Source organism: Parasteatoda tepidariorum, chromosome 5 (assembly GCF_982258835.1).
Source record: "Parasteatoda tepidariorum strain Cologne lab strain chromosome 5, Ptep-v5.0, whole genome shotgun sequence".
Classification (NCBI taxonomy): Eukaryota; Metazoa; Arthropoda; class Arachnida; order Araneae; family Theridiidae; genus Parasteatoda; species Parasteatoda tepidariorum.
In genome coordinates, this window is record NC_141759.1 from 3,896,868 (window position 1) to 3,912,906 (window position 16,039).

Here is a 16,039-nt window from a genome sequence, read left to right on the forward strand (position 1 = left end):
TTCAATTTCCGACAATGAGTAACCATTTTCCTATCATTCTCCATTGCACGACAAATGGCTTTTTGAACTTCTTCCAGAGTTTTCCGTTGCTTGGTGGAGCTTGCGTCTTTTATTAAATTTTGAAGAGTCTCCATGGCAGTTGTGTAATGAGTTTGTAAATTTTCTGCTTCCATTATTTCAGTTCATTGATTGCCCTTACTTAAGCTTTCATTTTCCAATCATCACCTGCAAAAAGAAATAATTTATATTATCTGATTAAACCAAATGTTCTATTACATATCCTGTAGTCAACAAAAGAATATATACATTAGATGCACAACTATTAGCAATGCCCAACTCCGAAAACTTGAAAACCTCTTCACTTAACACTCATGATGAGTCCAATTCATGAACCTAGTAAATAAGTTTGAGTTCAACGGTCCTGGAGTCAAACACATCTGTACGGATCCAAACTCAAGTGACATCAAGTGTAACAAATAATAACTTCAAAGTCTGCTAACAGCTGTACTTAAAGACTAAAAACAAAACTGGGGAGCGATAATATTTCAAAAATATTTCCCTATTTTTTTCGATAAAATTTACAAAGTAATCAATATAATCCAAACAATTATGTTCAGTAAAATATTCAGTATGAGAAGAGTAATTTGTTTTAGCTTTCGTAGGATTAAATGAAATAGTGTAATTTTCATGGCAATAAACTGCAGATTGTCTGAAACACTTTTGTAGCCTCAACTCACAAAATAAGTCCCGTGACGTTATCTATTGTATCGTATACATTAATGAAGAATGAAATTATTCAGCTGGGAGATTGAACTGGATCAGTGTCTTGGGGAATATAAGTCATGCTTTTTTCAGAGGTGACGTTCTTTCGTATCATCAAACTATATATATACAATAATAAATTTTTTTATGCTTTTTACACATAATACTGAACAAAATGTTTCAATATACAATGTAAATGTTTGTTTATCAACAGAAAAATAATGATATCAACAAACAAGAAATTAGCGATCAAGAATACAATAGATAAATAGTATCAACAAGAAATGCTTACACTAATAATTATCTTAACATTTTATATTGATGTTAATTTATCAACAGACATACAAAAATATCTATAAAAATAGGGAACAAAATTGTAATATTCTTTTTGGCAGGGAAGAGAGACCAAAAGAAATCGAATTATGAGACACGAGTTTGAATTCTTGTTTACCATTTTCAAAGGTTTAGATAATTCGGACCTAGTCAATACGAATAAATGTTTTTAATCGTCAATAAGGCTCAAATATTTCCTTACTACTAAATTATGTTTAAAATAATGAAAGCATTATGAACCAGATATGTATAAAAATGCTCCTCAAAGGAAAAAATTTTGTTACATTATTGTTGGTGTACAGTCCCTGGACAAATTATTAAACGCACTATGTATTTATTCTATGTAAAGTCTTAATTATAAATTAATACTGTACAGCTTTATTGTTTACACACGACTGAAACCGGTTTGCACTTATTTGCGTTCGTGTATTAATTGGTTAACATCGTAACGGAATACGCTAAAAATAAATACAAATAGGAAGTACATGAAAAATCTCTTGAATAAAAATCCATTACATGTATGTTTAAATATAAAAGTATCGCCTATAAACTAGTGCAAAACATGTCATTATTAAAAAACTACAGTGCGTCTCATAATTTGATCGAATTATTAAAATACTAGGAGGCTCCACCCCCTGCTCGCTAACGCTCGCCAACCCCCGAGAATTACTACGCAATCCTATGTGGTTCACGCCGTGAACCATGGCTCGCTGCGCTCGCTCGCCAATGAACACAATGTTCTAGCACAAAGACATAATATATTATCATCAAAGACATAGTATTTTATCATCAAAGACATAGTATTGTACTTATGTAGATGAATTCTACCAATGTTCTTATTGACTTTTAAAAAAGTATATTAGCTATTTAGATTGTAGATGGTGAAAAAATCATAACATTAGCTAAATAAGAAACATATTAGCAAAATAAATTATCAAATATTGCTTCACTAATATTCTGCATTTTAAAGCGTGAAAATTCAATGCTTAAATAAACGCGAAATATAAAAAAAATTCAATGCATTCAATACAAACACTTAAACGTTTTTTAGACGTTAAGGTAGCTCCCAGTAGAAAAATATCAATTCAACAGCGGCCTTTTAAAGCATTCTCACTTCAATTAATTAATTAATTCCTAATTGAGTTTAAATCAAATATTGTCATGTTTTTAGTGCATCAATCTGAATTGAGCAACCTGATAATGCTCACTCTGGTTATTGTTATCTGGTTGCTCACTACGTGCTCTATCGCGCGCCGAATCCAATCAATTAAAAATGAAAACTGTTGCCAGCGCGAGAAAAGAAATATCATCGGTTTTATTTATATATACATACGTACGTAATAGCGTTTTATATAATATAGATACTTAAATAATAGCTGATATACGAAATATTCTATAGTTATATAATATAATTGTCTAAATTACCCAATCGTAAAATTTATATCATGTATCGTCTATTTTAACCAATTAATACACGAACGTAAACAAGTGCAAACCAGTTTAAGTTGCGTAAAGACAATAAAGCTGTATAGTATTACATGATAATTGGGTATACTATAGCCTACGTCACAGGTTGTGTTATTCCTACTAAATTTAACCCATGAACGGCATTTTCTGCGAGCCTAACTTCAAGCCACAAATAAACAAACGAAGTGTTTGATCGTTTAAATAGCTGCTCTCCAGATTTTATTGCATTATAAAGAAAAGTAATTGATATTCGATTTTTGATTAATAATTGATTTATGTGGATAGTGGCATTTATGTGGATAGTGGCATAGAATTTAGCATTGCGTCATGGTAAATGTTATTCCTACTAAGTGGAAGTAGTTGTGTTTTTTTTATATTATACCCAATTAAGATTTTACATAGTGCGTCTAATAATTTGGCCAAGGACTGTAATTATTTTATTGCCAGTATAATCGATAAACTATAATACGTAAGTGCAGTACCAATAAATTAGATAAGCATTCATAAATAAAAAATTTATTTTTTGAAAACAGTACTGAAAATTAAAAACGGACCATCCTGAATAACTTTCGATCCATGATTCGAATCTTCGCGTTCTAGGACTCAATCTTAAAGGTTCGAAGGGATGACCTCAAATATGCTGAGTAATTGCTGCTAACACTATTTTAAGATACGAAATCGGACACAAAGACGTACTTTATCCAAATAAACATATCTTTTTTTCGACTGATTCGGATTTCTGATTCCCAAAATAGCCGAAATATGGGCAATAGGATCCTAATATTTTGGCCAGGAGAATTTAGACTCCTTTAATGTTAATTTTACCTTTAGATCACTATATCAAAGGAATTTTTAAGCAAAGTGAAAAGTTCTTGATTATATTATTATCGACTATCGAATCATACGAAAGTTTGGTGATTTCTTCATCGTTTCCGTCTTCATCTTCATCGTCTTCATTACAATTTATTGCTGTATTGTTTTTATTTTTCACACCGTTCAAAATAACCGATTCAGTTGAAATTTCTGTGGTTTCAGCTTCAGAATAAGTGAAAAAAAAACGTTGATTAATTAATGGTTAATAGTACATTATTGTTAATTTCGTGGTTCTCCCTTAGCTGTACCCACATTTTTTTCTAAGCTCTTCTAAAAGGAATGTCCTCTTCGTTCTCCGTACTGACGAAGAATTCAGCTTTAAAAAAACTGTTGCGAATAGAATGATCTGTAACATCATAGTTCCATGCGTTAGAAATTTCTGTTACGCTTTCTCGTAAATTGATTTTTGGCATAGATTCCTGTATGAAATGCAAATAAAAAGGGAATATATATATATATATATATATATATATATATATATATATATATATATATATATATATATATATATATATATATATATATATATATATATATATATATATATATATATATATATATATATATATATATATATATATATATATATATATATATATATATATATATATATATATATATATATATATATATATATATATATATATATTATATATCTCGATATATATATATACATATATATATATATTTGACGCTCTAATTACGAGTAAAAATATATTTTGGTATTTTTTAGATTATCGGAAATATATTTGTACTACTAAAATTCAAAATCCCAAAAAAAGGGGGTTTTAATTTTTTTTTCCATTCATATTCAAAAATGAAACAGTAATTGATTTCGTAAATTAATGAAATTTCAATGATGAATGACTGTTTCTCTTTGATCTAAATAACTGCGAAATTGAAAAGTTATAGTCTAGGAGTGAACCGCAAGTCTATACTTGCCGAGAGACGCATTTGCGCTTATCTATCCATATTTCATAACCATAAGTTATTAAAATTCCATAAATAATACTTTACTCTCACTTTGACCTAAATTAAAACAAAATAATGAAAAAAGTAAGAAAATGTGTTTAGTGAAAATTCTGCGGCAAAAGGTTAGGGCAACATTGAATAGGAGTGCCACTCAAAAATCGCCCAAATCCCAACTATTTGTAAAGATTTGAAAAAAGTATTTTATAGAGCGGTACTACTTCTTGAAATATATTAATTTTTAATGCTCCGCTGACATTTTCGAGTAATGATGTATAACGGGAAAAAATTTTTAAATACCAAAACTTTGTTTTATTTCAACACTTGATAGTTACTTTAAAAAAATAAATATTCTCAGTCTAAAGTAAGAAACCTTTTTTATCTTTAAGCGTAAAACAATCGGCGATATATTTAAATGATAAAATAAAAGTTTAATATAACCAAAATTTTCAATGCTGTATCACATGCATTTCATGGGATGCCAGAAAATTACGGCCGCTTAAATCATTGATACGGTTTAAATCATTGATATTGTGGGGGTCTGGGTTAATCGACAATACCAACCGTCATCTATCAAAAGGTACCTCATGATAGAATCAAGTTAGCATGCTTTATATACTAGTGAATGATGTTAAACTTTTGTAGTGGTAGTTACGCCACAGTACTCCCCCACCAGAATTTTATCAGGGATAAGATTCGATGAACAGATCTCACTAGTTGATGTACTTGTGAAGGACCGGGAGAGAGTCTCCGGAATTTTTGAGTGCTGAATGTGAGAGGTGTATTAACATCACAATCGAAGTCGCTTCTGTGTTGCCATTAGCAGTCGAGAGTATGCAGGCGTTGAGAGTGTAGACGTTATGTGACTGTTCGAGACGAGACTGAGAAGCAACAGCGCAGGAGGTGAATGATGCATTCACAAATAGCAAGTCAACCGTGCAATGTGGACCATCCATCGAAGTAGGCGTAACCAATGTGGGGGTCTGGGTTAATCGACAATACCAACCGTCATCTATCAAAAGGTACCTCGTGATAAAATCAAGTTAGCATGCTTTATATACTAGTGAATGATGTTAAACTTTAAGTAGTGGTAGTTACGCCACAATATCATCGTCCTTAGTGAGGTTGTCGATTTCTTTCCGAAATCGTCAAAAGATCTCTCTAAATAAGAGCCACTCACAAAATGCTCTATGAATTAAAATGTATTCAAAGAGCACTTTGATTCTACTTATTTGTTTTATAAATATTTTTTGCTTTTGATTGTTTTTCTTATTTGATATTTTCAACATTAATGGTTTGTCCGGTAGCTTGGAGAGGTTTTGATGGTCGCTCCTAAAGGTTCTCTTCATAAAGTCTATGGAAAAAATTTCGTTCTTCCCAAAAATGGTCGTAAATAGAGGTTTCTTTCCTGGAGGTTTCACGTACTAGGATTTTAATTATACTCACCAAGTTTTCTAAGGCAACTTCATGACACTACAGATGACTACTGTCCTACGAAGCAAAGAAATATTTACGAAATATCGGAAGCAAATAAATATCCGTATTTAAACATATAAATGGATGTTTTTATGTTTAATAAGAAGCTCAAGTTCATGTAAAGAAGTATTAGTAAAGATTTGTTGATATCTCATTTAAGCTTGAAGCTCTTAAAACTCATTCAGACGCGAATGTAAATTGAGTTTCCTTGTGTTGATGATCTAGTTCTGATCTACCCTGGTATTTGGAATGAAAATATTTCCTACCGGATGATAATACGGATGACAAAAGTTAAAACTTGCATGCTATTTCATAGTTTTGAATACATAAAAGTAGATTATTTCAACAGCAAAAAATAAAGTCATATTTAATTAACATAGCAAAAAAGAGCATTAGCAAATGCGACGCTAGACAATATCAGTTATATTAATAAAAGACTAATAATAGGTTGAGTTTGCAAAACATGGCACAATGGTCTAGGGCAGTGGTTCCCAACCTGGGGGCGATTGCCCCAAAGGGGGCGATTGAGCTTCTCAAGGGGGCTATAATCCTCAGGGGGGAGATCAGGGGGCGACGAGTATTCAAAAGATAAAAATTGCTAATAATATCAATAATAAAAGCTATTTGAGATTGGAATTGAAAATATGTATGAAACCTATGGTTCTGGTGTAAACAAAGAATTATGATAGCTAAAAATTAAAACATAAAAACAAGTGCAGGATCGTTTTCGTCATACGTTTTGGTATCGCAGGCGGAAATCTGATAAGTCACTCTGTTCCTCTGAGCAGAGCAATAATACTGTTTCCAGGCGTATTGATGAGATGGCCACCGATGTTGAATCAAAACTTATCAAATTTCTGAAAGAAGGTAAATTTGCGTTGCAGATTGATGAATCAACTGTGATAGATAGCAAAGCTGTTTTAGCTTGCGTGAGATTCATAAATGAGAGTAAGGAGATTAACGAGGAAAGGTTGTTTACAAGAACTTTGATCACAGATACAAAGGGATCGTCGATTTTTAAATTGGTCAAAGATTATTTTGAGGTAAAAGAAATTCCCCTCACAAATGTAAGTGCTTGTGCAACAGATGGTGCTCCAACCATGTCTGGTTGTCATACTTGGTTTCTGGGCCACCTTAAAAAAGAAGTACCGGAAGTTATCTCACCATTCATTATGTCATTCATCGTCAACTTTTGGCTGCGAAAAATTGGTTATTTCTAGCATCAATAAAATAAAAGCTAATTCTCCTAATAACCGTTTGTTCCGAGAACTTTGCTATGAAAATTATGAAGATTTCGAATTCCTGCTCCTACATACAGCTGTGAGATGGCTTTCAAAAAGAAACTGAGCCGTTTCTTCGAATTGCTGGATTCGGTTACTGAGTTTCTCGACACCACTGATCCTGTTTTAAGTGAGAGTTTGAAGCAACGCAAGTTGGAAACTGCGTACCTCACGGATATTTTTGAAAAAAAATGAAGGAAATCAACGTAAACTTCAAGGAAATAAAATGAACATTATCAAGGCTAAGGGAATCATATCTTCATTCATCGCCAAGTTTGATATCTACAAGTCAAACATTGGTCGCAAAGAGCTAATGCAATTTCCAACTCTTAAAAAGTGTTCAATGGCAGATATCGAGATTCTCGAAAATAAAATCTTAATTTTTACTGATCACCTTGATCAGTTGTGGAATCTAGATTTAAAGATTTGATGAAATTAGAAATTCCGGATTGGATTTGCGATCCTTTCTCTTTTGAAGTTGTGGATAAGCTCACTTCCTCTTTGTAGACTAAGATTTTAGAATTGAAATATGACTGTGAGGCTAAAGTCGTCTTTAAAAAGTACGGTTTCGAGTTAGCTTGGGTAAAGCTTCTGGACACTTATCCACAATTGTGGAAACAAACTGAGCCGCTTCTCATCTCGTTCCCGTCAACATATTTAGTGGAGAGAGGATTTAGTTCTGTCTTCCAGCTGCTCACAAAGCGAAGAGATATGTTGGACATTTGTTTCAAAGGAGACCCGCGTTTAAATATGACGAGCATAAAACCTGATATCCAAGCTTTAACTTGAAATACATCAAACACAGGGCAGTCAAAGTGGTAAAAATGTACTTTCTCCCTCTTCATTTTTTTTCTTAACTTTTAGTTGCTAACGCTTTAACTTTTTCTTGATTACATTAAAATATGAATTTAAAAAAATTTACTTTTGTTTTAATTATTCCGTTTTAAATATCATTTCTTTTTGAAAAAAAAAGATGCAAAATTTTTTTTAATTAATGAAAGTGGCGGGATAAATGTGCCTCCTTATTTGCATTACAATTTAAATTAAAGTCAAATAACATAGCATATTTTCAGTGTTTTGTTGCTCACAAGCTACAATGAATGGTGTTTTGAGCAAAATGAGAAAGGGGCGATTTGTGTCAGCCAACCCCAAGAGGGGGGCGATGGTCCGCAAAAGGTTGGGAACCACTGGTCTAGGGCTATGTGAAAGAGGTCTCGGGTTCTAATCCCAGTTGCGCTCTAAACTCGTAATTTTGCAAATCTGATACCTTCTAGCATTTATTATAAACGAATGACAATCGATAAAATTTGCATGCTATTTCACAATTTTGAATTAATAAAAATAGCTTGTTTTCGCGTTGCAAAATTGAGTCACATTTTATATACATCGCTAAAGAGAGCATAAAAAAAATTCGTCTGTGGGCAATTTCTTTTACTATACTAAAAGATATAAATATGCTAGCTCAGCTCAACGGAAACTCAATGGTCAAGAGAAATGATTCTCGCAAGCGGGAGTGAGAGATCCCGGGTTCAAAACACTTAAAAAATCAAATCATGTTTATTTACTTGCTTACATAGATAAGCAGTTAATTTTTTGTATTAGAATAAAAATGACCTCTTTTTATATAAATTATTGTTGGTGTATAAAGGATATTTTAAATGGTTTATTTCAAATGAAAAAGAATAAATGTATAACGGATTAATTGTTTCAGCTCCGTTTAATATAATGTGGTTATCATATAAGATGAGAATAAAATAGTAAATTCAAAAGAAGATTAATTGCATTCTCAACGAAATCGCGTTATTTCTCTGCTTTCTAAATTAACAGTTTTTCCTTTTTTTCTTAAATATTTAAAAATGCAACATATACCAATTTTTATCAATAGAAGAAAAGAACTTGAAATTAGTTTCATTTCAATAAAATAAAGCTAATGCTGATCTTAAAGAATCTATGTAATAAGGTCTCTCGTAAAAATAGAAAGAATTATCAAAACAACGAAACAAAATGTTTTTTTTCTTTTTCGAGAAACATTATTTTTTATTAACTGAAAAACAACAATTTATTTAAACTAAAATACTTCAAATGAGGACATATTTTCAGTTATTCTCAACTAAATCATGTTTATAGGTTTTTTATTAAATTACTATTTTTTTTTACAGAAAATTGCAAAGGTTGCATTTCATTTTTAATGAAAACAAAGTTATTTCAAAGCATAAAAAAATTCGAAGTTCTAATTTTGAAAATATAAAGGTCTTAATAATTTTGAAAATATAAAATAAGAACAAATTCCACGCACGCACAATAAATGGTAAAATCATGAACTGACGTACTATGTAAATGTTGTTTCTAATCCCCAAGAGGTCCATCCTAATTAGACCAATTCCATAAGTCCAAAAATGTCCAGAATGTCTAAAAACAGATGAGGTTTTGAAATCGATACAGTTTAGAATATGCTCGGGCGAAGCCTGAGCAGTCCTACATTTAGTGCAAAGTTCAAAAGTCTTTTGCCCCTGAACATACGAGAGACACCTCAAGTGACCACTTCCAAAGCGAGATAAACAAGTTTGCTGGCTTCTAGGTCCCTCAAAAAGCAAGGAACTTCCAGGTCGTTTTCTGAAATACCAATTATGCGGAGGAGGAACCCTCCAGAGGTCCATAAAAAAAATTTTGCACTCTGCAAAGATCTCATTGAAAATGAAAGGTAAATCTGGCTGTAAAGGTTCCAAAGAAGCATCTTTAGCCAGTGAGTCCGCAATCTCGTTACCTTTGATTCCAACCTGTGATGGAATCCATTGAAGTGTTCCCCAAAGTCTGCTGAGAGCCTGAAGAGCATCCCCAAAATTGAAGCCGCAGCCCTGTCTCCAACATTCATCCAGTTGCTAAGGTGTTGGATTGAAGATTTGCTATCCGTCAGTATCCATATATGCTTAAAGTAAGGCTCAGCAATATTCTCAACATGTCTTAGGCCATTTTCAATCGCAATAAGCTCAGATCTGAAAACCGAGCAAAATTCAGAATTTCTAAATTTGAGACTCAGTGTGTACGTGGGAGTTTTAATAAAAAACCCACTATCTGAATGACCTACGTCGCTCTTGCTGCCATCTGTGTATAGTTGAAAAGCATCTGTTGGTATTTGGCTAATAGTTTCAAAAGCCATTTGTCTCATAAATTCTGGGATGTCTTTACTTTTATGTGCCGGGTTCAACAGCTCCGTGAGGAAATGGATACCAGAAAAATCAGTAACAGGGCTAAAACATGCCCTCAAGGAATGAGGTTCAATTCGGCAGGGATATTGCAAGTCTACAAGCTACAAGGTGAATTGAAGCAGCCAAAGAGAAGGGACTGTTTCTCTTCAGTCTATGATTATTTTTCCAATTTTTGAAATAGTAAGAGGTTCTGTTCTGGTCACCAAAACTGATGAGCTTATTGTAGTGTATCTGGAGACTGGAGTTCCTTCTCATGTATAACTGCTGGAGGTCAGATTCAAACAGAACAATTTTATCTGGACAGCTACGCCTCAAGCCTGTAATAATTTTTACAGCACTAATTTGAACTCCTTCCAATCTATTCAGGTTTGTCTCCGAAGCACAGGAATAAATAGGTGCCCATATTCTGTTAGCGAGAGCTTAATTTGAGCAATGATACGTAGGAAACAGATATCAACAGAAAATATTTATTTGATGTAAATAAGAATAATATGGAAATTACGAATGAATGACACGAGCGTCTGAACGACGCGGTGTTTGTAAACAGACTGATGAGATGAGTCTCGGCGATGGCGTTGCCAGATTCAGTGTCTGAAAGTTACAGTAAGGTTGAGAGATATTCTCACACCCCCACTTCACGAAAGTCCCAATACAATACTGAATTTTTTAAGTTGTTCACTAGTCACCGGTTTGGTGAGTACATCAGCAGCATTTGATTTCGAATCAATGTAACACAACTGGATCAGTCCAAGTTCGACTTTTTCTCTTATGAAATGGTGACGAATGTCTATGTACTTCACTCTAGATGATAGCATGGGGTTGGTACTGATCTTTATAGCACTTTGATTGTCACAGTGTAATTTTATTGCATCCATGTTTTGGTTGAACAGTTCCTCCTTGAGTTGTTTAATCCACAGTAATTCCTGTGATGCTGCAGAAATGGCCATGTATTCAGCCTCTGCTGTTGATACGGCGATTGCTTTTTGGAGTTCCAAATTATGGCACAATTTGATTCGCAGAAGACAAAGCCTGTTGTTGATTTTCTGTCGTCTTTGTCGTTGGCCCAGTCTGAGTCAGTGTAACCTTGTAGTTGTCCATTTTTCCGGAAAGTTAGCCTTTTGGATAATGTACCTTTTAGGTATCTGAAAATTCTTTTGACAGCCATCCAATGAGGTTTTCCTGGGTTGTTGGCATATCTACTAACTACCCCCACTGCAAATGCAATGTCTGGACGTGTTCCTTGAGCTGCATATATTAGGCTTCCGACTGCTTCTCTATATGGTATCTGTCCTATCTCTTGCCTTTCTTCTTCGTCTTTCGGAGACATTTCTTTGAATAGTACTTGATTAGTTGGGAAAGGTGTTGCTGTTTCTTTGCAATCTTGCATGTTAAATCTTTTGAGCATGTTTCTGGTATAGGTACTTTGGTCTAAACTGATGATTCCTTCTGTACGGTCTCTTGTGATGGTCATTCCAAGAATGTGGTGAGCTTCTCCAAGAACTTTCATTTTAAAGTGTTGTTTTAGCTTCGTCTTGTGGTTTTCTTTTTGCTTATGGTCATTCGACAGAATTAAAATCTTTCCTTTCTTGTTTGAAACAAAGATGCAAGGGTCAGTCTTTGATCTGGAAAGTCCTATGTCTTTAAAGGTTTCAGCTAGTTCCATGTACCAAGTTCTACTTGCTTGTTTTAATCCATATATGGATTTTTTTAGTTTGCAGTATCTGTGAGGAAAATATTCAGGGAGGTCAGGGAGCTCTATGTAAATTTCTTCTTCCAACTTTGGGTGTAGGAAGGCTGCTACAACATCCATTTGGTCTAAATCCAGATCCAAGTTAGCTGCTTGAGCAATGAGAAAACGGACAGAGCTGTTTCTGACTGTAGGTGAGAAGGTTTCCTTATAGTCTATTCCATATTTTTGAGAGCATCCTTTAGCTACCAGGTGTACCTTGTATCTTTCTGTTTCGCCATTTGGCTTGAATTTTGTTTTGAATGTCCATCTACTCTTAATGGCTTTTCTACCAGGTGGTAAATCACTAAGTTCCTATGTACCATTTAGTTTGTGAGCTTCGATCTCTTCTTCCAAGGCAGCTTTCCATTTCTGAGCTTCGTCAGATTGCATAGCATCTTCGTAAGTTTCTGGATCCTGAGCTCTACAGAGCTACCTCCTTAGAAATCAATTTATTTTACGTTTTCATGTTACCCAAAGAAAAACCTCATTAAGAATGGGAAATATTGATGGCACGATTAATGTTTAAAAAAAAAAGACAGCTGCAAATTATTTTAATTAGCCTCAATTAGATATAAATCTTAATTTCAAAAATTGAAGAACAAGATAAAGGTTAACAAAGAATTTATATTTGAATTAAAAAAATAGTTAATTTAAATGATGCGATTAAATGAGCTGAAAAATTAAAATTTAATAGAGAGTGATTCGAACGTTTGTCTCAGAAAAAGTCTCTTAATAATAAAATTATTGAAGTAAATGTCAGCAAGAGTCGTTTCCTTAGATCCCTTAAAAGCTTACATCTGTTTTCCTTGAACATCTTGATAATTACTCATTTAAGACTAGGACTGGGCGATATTAGAAATTATATATCGTGATATATCGTCAGTTTTGCATCGCGATATAGCGATGTATCGCGATATAGTATTTTTGAATTTCATTTACTTTAAGGCACAGAAAGTCAGATTTCTATCAAGACTTCATACGCATATTGATTTAAATCAATTTATAAATTTGAAAATATATATGTTTTGCTAAAGAAAGATATTAAATAAATTGACTAAGATGTACAAATCTTACTTAAAATATTTATTGAAAAAATGTGTGTAGATACAGAATGAAATATTTGCACTTCTTTATCGTTTACAAGGTATAAGCAGTCTTAATTTAAGTTAACCCCTAAAACACCCTTAATGAAGAAAAAAAAATTGTTATTAAACAAAAGCTGATTTTAAAATTTCAAAATATATTTTAATTAAAATAAAAGTTAGATTGACTAAAAGCCGAAGTTTAAAATTAAAAATGTTCGAATTTTAAACTAAAAAGTAAACATAAGATTTGTAATAATTTCAAATTTTCGTTCTCTGAAAGATTTCTCAGTTTAAAAATAAAAAGGGAATTTTATAAAGATATCTAGCTGAAATTATTGAAAAAAAATTTAAAAAATTAAAAAAAAAAGTTTGTTAAGAAATTCATTATACACTTAAAACAAAGTGTTAAAAATATTTTTTTTTTTTTAAAAAAAAGAAACTTTTTTTAACAAATCAATATTTGCTTGTACTATTATGCGTAAATAATTACAGAATTATTAAGTTCGATCGTAATGTTCAAATTCTTAATGAAGAAGTAAACACAAGTTTTGTTATATTTTCAAAAAATGATCACGCAAATAACAAAAGATTTCTTAGTTTAAAAATAAAAAAATAAATAAAAGTGAAATTTATCAATATATTTACCTAACTGCACAGGAACAAAATTTAAAAAATAAGTTCGTTAAAAAATTATTTGTATGCTTAAAACAAAGAGCTAAATAAATTTTAGAAAAAAAATGCTTCTTAAACACTATTTTTATTATTATTTCATATAAATAATTAAATTAAATTAAATAATGACCGAATTATGAACGAAAAAAAAAGTAAGGCAAAGTTTCTTAATTATATTCTTAAAAATAAAAACAAAAGAATTGTGATATTCGGTAATATATTTAGCTAATTAACTAATAATATAAAACGAAAATTAAAAAAAATAATGATTTTACTCTCTAATAAAACGAAGTAGTAATTGATAAAAAAAAAAAAAGAAATGAATAAAATTCGCAAACTTTTCAAATTCTTTTGAACAAATAAAGTTTATTGACTTATGTCCAAAAAATAAGTTTTGTTTTAACTTTATTTCTAAAAATAAAAACAACTCAAGATTTATAAATTTAAAATCAGTAATAGAAGCCCATTAAATTATTAGAAGTTTTATCCGAAAGGTTTTTAATAAATTAAAAGAAAGTAAAAAAATAACCTAACAAATTTATTTACTTTGTAATTTAATTCCTTATGGGTGCCTTAAATTAGATTTCCGATAATTTTCACATTTAAAAATATAAAAAAAGTTTTGTCAAAAAATAAATAAAAAACCTACCTAATTAATGAAGAAACTTTTCTTTATAAATTCTTTTCAATAATAGATTGCGTTCAGAACAAGGTTACGACGAAGTTAATCCCATTGAAAATAATCTACAAGAAACGATTTCAAATCGCGAAGGTGCGAAAACGAACATGTGATATAACGATATAAGGTCTCAAAAGTGATTCTGATTCTACCGCTCATCAGTCAAGGCCGTCTCAACATAACGAAACAATATCGTCTTCCACAGCGCGAGTTGGCATCGGAACGTAAGAGAAAGTCCTTGCGTGTATCGCTATATCGTTATATCGTCTTCTTCACTCGACGGCTTAAATCAGATTTCTAATGTATCGCTTGGAATGAAAGTTGCTGTATCGGTTTGCCGATATAGGCGTTAAATCGATATGTCGCGATATATCGATTTATAGCCCAGTCCTATTTAAGACAGTTTACGAATAGATATCCAACAAGTAGATGGTTCTGTGAGTATATGACATTTTAAAAAAGGACAAAATAGCTCAGGACCAAAAAAATTATAAAGGCATTTTAAAGAAGTAAAAGGACATTTTCCCATAGTTTAAAATGTAGTGGTTATTTTTTGAGGAGTCTGATAACTGATGAGGGATGTCTCTGTGGGTAGTATGAAGAAAGGTGTTGAAAGTCAAGGGATGCATTATAATATGTATATTTGTCAATGGCCAGGATGCATTTTATTGCTCTATCTGGGGAAGGGTAAAAAAGTGACAATTATTTTGGTTTATTAAAATTTTTTTATGCGGTGCCACTTTTTTTGCGTCTTTTGGTTTTAATAAATGTTTTCTTTTAATTTTAATGCATTAAAAGTTGCCACATGTAGAAAACAAATTGAAACTAAATAGAAGTATTTGTTTCGAGGGGAAAAAGTTTTACAATTGGAAAGTAGCTACAAAGCTGAAAAAATAAGTTTTTTTTCTAAAATTACCAATTCTATTTTAGTTCATTGTGGCTAATGTCAAAGCTTCAGAAGGGGAGACACACATAATTCCTCTCCATCAATTAAATTTGTGAGGAAAATAAAATTTTCTGTTCCGAAAATAGCTCAAAAGTTAAAAAAAAAGAGTTAAATACTAAATTTATTTATGAGAATGTCTGATTTTCAGAAGGGGTGAACTTCATTCTTCGGCCCCTCACTTTAATTTAAGAGGAAAATAATATTTTCCATTTTAAAAATAGTTGCAAAGTTGAAAAAAAGCAGTGACTCCTCAAATTCTTCTATGCTGTATTTCGTATGCAGTGTAAGCTTCCTGAATAGAGAGTTCAGAGGCATTCACCCTAAACGCAGTTTCCGCAGACACGATCGATTTTTCTCGACAAAATATTTTTCGGCCTCCTTTTCGTTCTACGGCAATCGAAGATGTTTGAGTTCCCTAAAGTGTGAATGATCCAAACGCTATCGAAAAGAAAAATACCGTGGTCAGTTGAATCGGAAAACCGTAATTTCCTCAAAGCATTTGAGCAGAAACCAGTGGTTCGATCATATTCGCTGAATATATGAAACCTGTGGTATCGCAATT